The sequence below is a fragment of the Eupeodes corollae genome, chromosome 1, assembly GCF_945859685.1.
Source record: "Eupeodes corollae chromosome 1, idEupCoro1.1, whole genome shotgun sequence".
In the NCBI taxonomy this organism is placed as follows: Eukaryota; Metazoa; Arthropoda; class Insecta; order Diptera; family Syrphidae; genus Eupeodes; species Eupeodes corollae.
Window position 1 is genome coordinate 157353787 of NC_079147.1, and position 6895 is coordinate 157360681.

The 6895-nt window shown below is 39.3% G+C and overlaps 1 protein-coding gene across 1 annotated transcript in view; it reads right to left on the reverse strand.

The window, feature by feature from the left end:
* The window catches only part of LOC129953191 (PP2C-like domain-containing protein CG9801), a 95699-nt gene extending 89140 nt beyond the window's left edge, over positions 1-6559 (reverse strand). Inside the window, exon 1 of the mRNA XM_056066084.1 lies at positions 6322-6559. The gene's annotated coding sequence lies outside the window, so the exon portion shown is untranslated. The remainder of the gene's footprint in view (positions 1-6321) is intronic.
* Positions 6560-6895: the final 336 nt, after the last annotated feature.

A 6895-nucleotide genomic window follows, 5' to 3' on the forward strand; every position in this document is an offset into this window, starting at 1 on the left:
AATTATTACAAAGAATGGTAATAATCCATCCTTACAATTCAATTCGTCGATCTATGGGGTTGAGATCTGGAAACTGTACTGGCCATTGTTACACGTCAATCCAGTTTTCTTAAAACCACGTTTAAAATATTCATTTCAGAAGCAACTGATCTTTAGCGTGGCAGCATCATATTTTTCAAAATACCACAGTTCATAAACCGATCCATCTTTTTGCTGAATCGGTTCCAGCCCATGCCCTGAAAAACATCCCCATACCATTACGTTACCTCTTCCGTGCTTTACAGTAGCTTTGTTGTATGGTAGATTTGGTGATTTTTTGGCTGGTCTGCGAACTCTACGAAAACCATCGGAACCATTAAAATTGCATTTGGACTAGTCCGAAAAGAGTACGTTCCTCCATTTTCTAACGGTCCAGTTGAAGTGGTCATGAGCAAATTATAATCGTGCCAACTTGTTTTTAGTGAAAATAAAAGGCTTTTTTACAGCTTTGAAAAATTTTAGTCTACCATCAACAGCTCGTTTTCCCGTTTTCGTTCAGGTCGAGTTGGGTTTGTATTTCTCTTGATGATATAAATTGGACTTTTTTAATTTATTTTATTATTGCAGAGTTCTCTCGTTTTGTTGTTTTTCGTGCTCTGCCACCTCGATTAACCATTTGGAATGACTTTTTGGATTTGTAAAATTTTATTAATTGGCAAATCACTGATTTCCGATGTTTCAATTTGACTCATACACTTTTTTTATGATTTTTTCTTTTGTTTCGTTAGAGTATTTGTTTCCGGCCATTTTACAAAAGTTGCCTAAGAACACCTTGCAGCCATCAGAGAAGCCGCCTCTAAAGTGCTAGGTTGCACACGGCTACAACAGCGAAACCACTGGTTTGACGACGAATGCCGGCAAGCGCACGCAGCGAAACAAAAGGCATACAAAATGTCGCTGCACAGAAGGACCAGAGCTGCTCGCGAGCTCTACGAGCAGAAGAGGAGAGAGGAACATCGGCTTCGAGGAGATAGAGGGATGTCACGACAGGAATGAGGTTCGTAAATTTTACCAAAAGGTAAAAAAAACTTCCCAAGGGTACAAGCCACGAACCTAAGACTGTAAAGACGATCAGGGAACATCGTAGTAGAACCGCAATCTTTGTTGAGAATATGGAAAGATCACTTCTCTAAATTATATAACGGCGATGGCGAAACGGATCCGCTGTAAGGGAGATAGAACCACTCAACCTAGGCAACGCAGGCCTAAAATTCCGCCTACCCGACCACGACGAAGTGAAGATAGCTATATCTTAACTGAAGTCAAACAAAGCTGCTGGAGCTGCATCGCTGCCGTATTATTTGAACGCCTGAAGCCGTTCGTCAACAACCTGATAGTTTCTTATCAGTGTGGTTTCAGACCAGGAAAGTCCACTATCGACCAAATATTCACACTACGAAAGATCTTGGAAAGAAAACCAGGAGCTTTAAATCGATACCCAACATCTCTTTATCGATTTTAAAGCCACGTATGACAGCATCCATAGGGAAGAGCTCTACAGAGCAATGTCTAGTTTTAGCATCCCTGTTAAATTTTTTCTGTTCTTTTTTCTGTTTGTGCAGAATGCCGTTGGAAAATGCACGCTGCTCTAACAAAGTCGGAACAGATCTCACCGATTTGATGTCAAAAAAGATTTTAGACAAGGCGATGCACTGTCATGTGACTTTTTTAATATCGTTCTGGAAAGAATTGTGCAAAACTCAACCATAAACACTAGAGAAACAATCTTCCAAAGGTCCATACAATTACTCGGATACGCCGATGATATTGACATAATTGAAAGATCAAAGCGTGTTGTTAGTAGAGCGTTTTTGAGCATTGCGACGGAAGCGAAGAAGATAAGTTTAATGGTCAATGAGGGCAAGACCAAGTATATGCTGTTATCAAAAAAGGACACTGAAAAACGACGTTTTGGACAAAACGTCACCATGGACAGCTATAACTTCGAGGTAGTTAAGGACTTTGTGTACCTAGGCTCCGCTATAAGCACAGACAACGACACCAGCGCTGAAATTAAACGAAGGATAACTATTGCAAATCGCTGCTTCTTTGGACTTAGAAGGCAATTGAGAAGTAAAGTCCTCTCTCGAGGTTCTCATTTATGGCGCTGAGGCCTGGACCCTGTCAAAGATAGATGAGAGCGTCTTAGGATGCTTCGAGAGAAAAATTCTTTGGGTGATTTTTGGTTCCGTATGTATTGATGGAGAATGGAGGAGAACATATAACGACGAACTGTACGGGCTGTACAGCGACATTGACCTAGTTAGCAGAATTAAAGTCCAACGGCTTAGATGGCTCGGTCATGTAGAGCGAATGGACATCAACCCTCCAGCCCGGAAGGTCTTAAAATCCAATCCCAAGGGACGCGGACGGCGCAGTAAAGGAAGACCGCGACTTTGGTGGCGCACGCAGGTGGGTGAAGACTTCAACAAACTTGGCGTGCGACACTGGAGACAGCTAACTAGGGAACGAGCTGGCTGTAGACGCATGTGGCTTGAGGCCCAGGTCCGCCCTGGACTGTAGCGCCGCCTTAAGTAAGTGAGCTAAGAACACTGGTTAGCTTGCCCGTGAACTAAATAACACCTTATAAATAGATTCAACTCCATTCCATTTAAGCGCACAGTCAAGGGGATATATTACCCTTGTTATGTAGACACAGTGTGAGCACTAGGAAAGGGAGAGAGAGGTTGAAAGGAGATGTCGGTGCACATTGGTTTTGAATTCCTGAATATTGCAATAGCTGGGAAAGAAAGGCATTCCACATTCGCATAGTACGGCTAACTTAAAAATGTTTATTTTTTATAATTCACAAGCGATCAAGGGATTATTAGTACCTTTTATATGTTTATATTTAAACACAGTGCGAGCGTCAGGAAAATAGGGAAGGATTTAAAATGAGATCCCGGTACACATTGGTCTTAAAGTGCTGAACATCAAAATGGGAGGGAAAAACAGAGTTGGTAAAAGCATTCCACATTCTCGATGTGCGATTTAAGAAAGAATCTCTATACTTGACGGTGCGCCCGAAATTGAGCTCAAGGGTAAACTGATGAGCATTCCTAGAAGTGCGAGTATTACGGCTGAATAGTTTAAGGGGTGGAATGCAACTGGCTAATTCGACAGAACATTGTTTGTAAAAATATCGATAAAACAACGAAAGGCATGACACAGTGCGGCAGCGTTCTAGCGATTTAAATGTTTCGATTATAGTTCTGTCACCTATCATTTTTAAAGCCCTTTTTTGAAATCTGTCCAAGAGATTTAAACTTCTGTTAGGGGCACCTGCCCAGATATGCGAATTGTATTCAAGCTTTGGACGGATGAAAGCTTTGTAGATTATAGCCAGATCAGAAGAGGTGAAAAATTTATTGCAATGCATGGCAGCATTTTTAGCGATATCGAATATGTGATCATTCCATAAGAGGTGATCTGTAATACACATACCGAGCACTGATAGTTGATTGGTTTCCTGGATGCAAGTGCCACTCATAGATAGGGGCATCGGGGGTGCGTTACGCTTTAACGACAGGAGACAGCATTGAGTTTTCGAAGCATTAAATTCTATACGGTTTTTGTTTCCTCATTGGACAATGCTGTCAAGATCATAATTTAATGAGCATATCATACGCTTCCTTTGAAGTTCCACATCCGAAGGACAAGGATGTTAATCTAGAAACGAATATGAAAAGCTGAGGGTACTGTCGTCGGCGAAACAGTTTAATGGATGAGAAGTGACAGACAAGAGATAATTTATGAATAAAAGAAGAGAGTCGGAGCCCTGAGGGACACCATTGAATTTCAGACTTGAAACCATCTAATAAAACTTGTATTGAACGCTTAGAAAGGTAATTTCTAATCCAACGAAGAAGAGATTCATCAATACCAAAAGCACGCATTTTCGATCAAAGAGCTTGGTGCGAAACTCTATCAAATGCTTTTGAAATATCAAGTGCAATAATCTTATTTTCTCCAAAACGATGTAAAGATTTGTTTGATTTACGAAAGCCATACTGTCCGTCATTAAGAAGCTTCCGTTCTTCAAGATATTTCTTAAGCTGAAAATTAATCCGCGTTTCATGACCTTAAAAAGAAGAGACGTAAGTGCAATTGCACGATAGTTTGAATGGGAGGAGGATTCGCCTTTTTTAGGGACAGGCTGGACAAATGCAGTTTTCCATCAACTCGGCAAGAGGCCTGTAGAATAGGACAGATGGGAAAGCTTACGCAGTGGTTTTGCTAGCGTTGAAAATACTTTTCAGAACAAAAGGGGGAATACTATCCGGTCCAGCGGATTTGTGTTTGTCAAGATCTTTCAGTACTCTTGCGACTGCACGAGCGCGAAAGAAAATTCGTCTTATAGAATCATGTGCGCTCTCAAGAACCGAAGGACTCATGACATTTTCCGGTAGCGTCGAATTAACAGAAAAATGTGTTGCAAGCAAATTGGCTTTATCAATCGAGCTTACATAGGGAGTGTCATTGTGGAAGAGCGTTCGAACCGAGGATGACGTGGTGTTTCGTACGTGTTTTACAAATGACTAGAAATGTTTACTACCTTTGAGACATTGTAGTATTTTTTGCCTTAATTTCTGATCATGCAAACATTTGTTTCGTCGAATATGACCATTACAGATCTTTCTAGCTTGTTTAAACTTATTCCGGTTTTCCTCAGTCGGGTTGGCTTTATAACAACGGAAACTTACATCTCTGAACCTAATAACCTCTTTACAGCTCGAATCAAACCATGAGTTCTCTTTGGGTTTGCTAGATTTCACCCTATTCGAGATAAAATTTCCCATTCCACAAAGAATTAAATTTGTTACCATATCTGCACTGGAATCCACGTAAATATCGAGGAAGCATAGTGAACAGTTAAAGTTCCTGAAGAATTTATTGAGACCGTCCTAGTTGGCTTTCTTACATTGCCAAACGGATCTAATAGGAGTTTTTTTCTTTAATGAGTTTTTTCTTTAGTAACCTCTTTTTTTCTGGACTATAGTGATGGTTTAATCGAATTTTGAATAAACTTAACTTTATAAAGGCATATTTTTCTCCAATGCGCTTTGTTGTGATGCATGCAGTGTGGGCAGCCATGTACTTGATATGTCATTATTGAAAATTCCAACTAAAATACCTAACCCCTGTTGGACTTACAAACTTGCTAAATCATGTCGATATTTCTCTCGAATATGTCTATCGATTTAAAAGCAATGAAATCTCTAACGTTGTGTAATTTGAAGGTCCACTCAAACTTATACTTGAGATTTCATAATGCTCGAAAAACCTTTTCAAAAAGTTCATGAAGTATTTCTATTATATCCTTCTTATGGTTTCTAGCTATAGTATAACTTACAAACATATGTATATAAGTTACACCTGAAGGTAATCGCAGAGCATCTCTACATAAAGCATCCTACCTACGTGCTACTTTAATAGAAACCGTATTAGATAAGGAATAAATTCTTCTACCTTACATAATTGCTGTTTTAAAATTCTCTTTTTTAGTTAGTGTGTTTTCTGTTGGTTACATTTTGAAATACGATTCTTTGTCGTATTTACATCAAATATCTCACGTCATTTACACCAGGAGCTAGAGGACTCGACTCGGTTGCCGCTCGTTGCATGCTCTGTTCATACGATTCCTTTGTTCTTTCAAGGTTTCTTATAATTTGTACGCAGCACTTTTATCGATCCATGTCCCCCACATGCTCCAAGAGAGGGCCGACCAAGGAATAAGGCTGCCACAAGCTCGTAATATAACATACACCGATGGCAATGGCAAAAATTGGGTGTGGAGAGTGGGTGTTGGAAAAACTTTGAACTTACTCAAACACCGAACCGGCGACAAATGTTATTGGTTTTGTTTTTGTATATTTACAGAGAGAAAGGACATTTTTATGTGAACTCAAATTAAAATAAATTAGAAAAAAGAGACATTCAAAGGTAGACAACACTTCTCGGCTCCAGCAGAGGCAAACTACAAGAACAACAATAGCCTAAAATATTAACAACCAAAGGTATGTAGATATGAGTAACCATCAGCAACATCAATCATTTGGAAAAAGAGCACGTAAACAAAAACAACAACAGCTACGGCTCCGAGCTACGACGTCGACGATGATAGCAGAGAAGCAGACCTCAGACGACGAAGAGGAAACTAACCAGATTCTCTAACTAACTAAACCTTGGTTACTACACAAGAAGACTGAAGTACAAAGGTGTGTGCGACTTTGTGTTTTTGTTTTCTTAAAATTTAAAAATTCATTAATAACAATCACATACCTTTGTTTGTATTTTATTCGATGAATCAATCTAATCACTACAGAATGAACAAAAACACTTTCCTTATGAAATATAAATATTTTCACTTGCACTTTTTCTTCTCTATCAAAATCCAATCAAGAGGGAGGATAGAAAATCGGATACGGAATCGCGAGACGATAAATTTTTACTTCCAGACGAAACGAGAACTTTTGACAATCTAACAGAATTTGTTGTTTTGCTTTTTGAATGCGCTGCGCGACGACGAGATGACCCACGAACGGGTGGGAAATTTTGCAGATAATTATGACATTTGCTGGATTTGTTTGCTGAATCTGTTTTGAAGTTTGGATATGACAGTTTACTGACTGCCAAGAACTTCGAACAGAATGGGGATACATTTTGAAGCACATTAGTGGAAATCTTATATTCGAGAAGAGTTAATACATTTGCTTTTGTTAAATGTTGTTTTTTTATGGTGGAATGTCGGAGAATCATTTTATATCAAATTTATGCGCCTGTAGTGCAGTGCAGGTTTAGTAAAATTGAGAGATATTTCAAGATAAAAAGCGTCATACGTCAGAGGTTAAAAAGC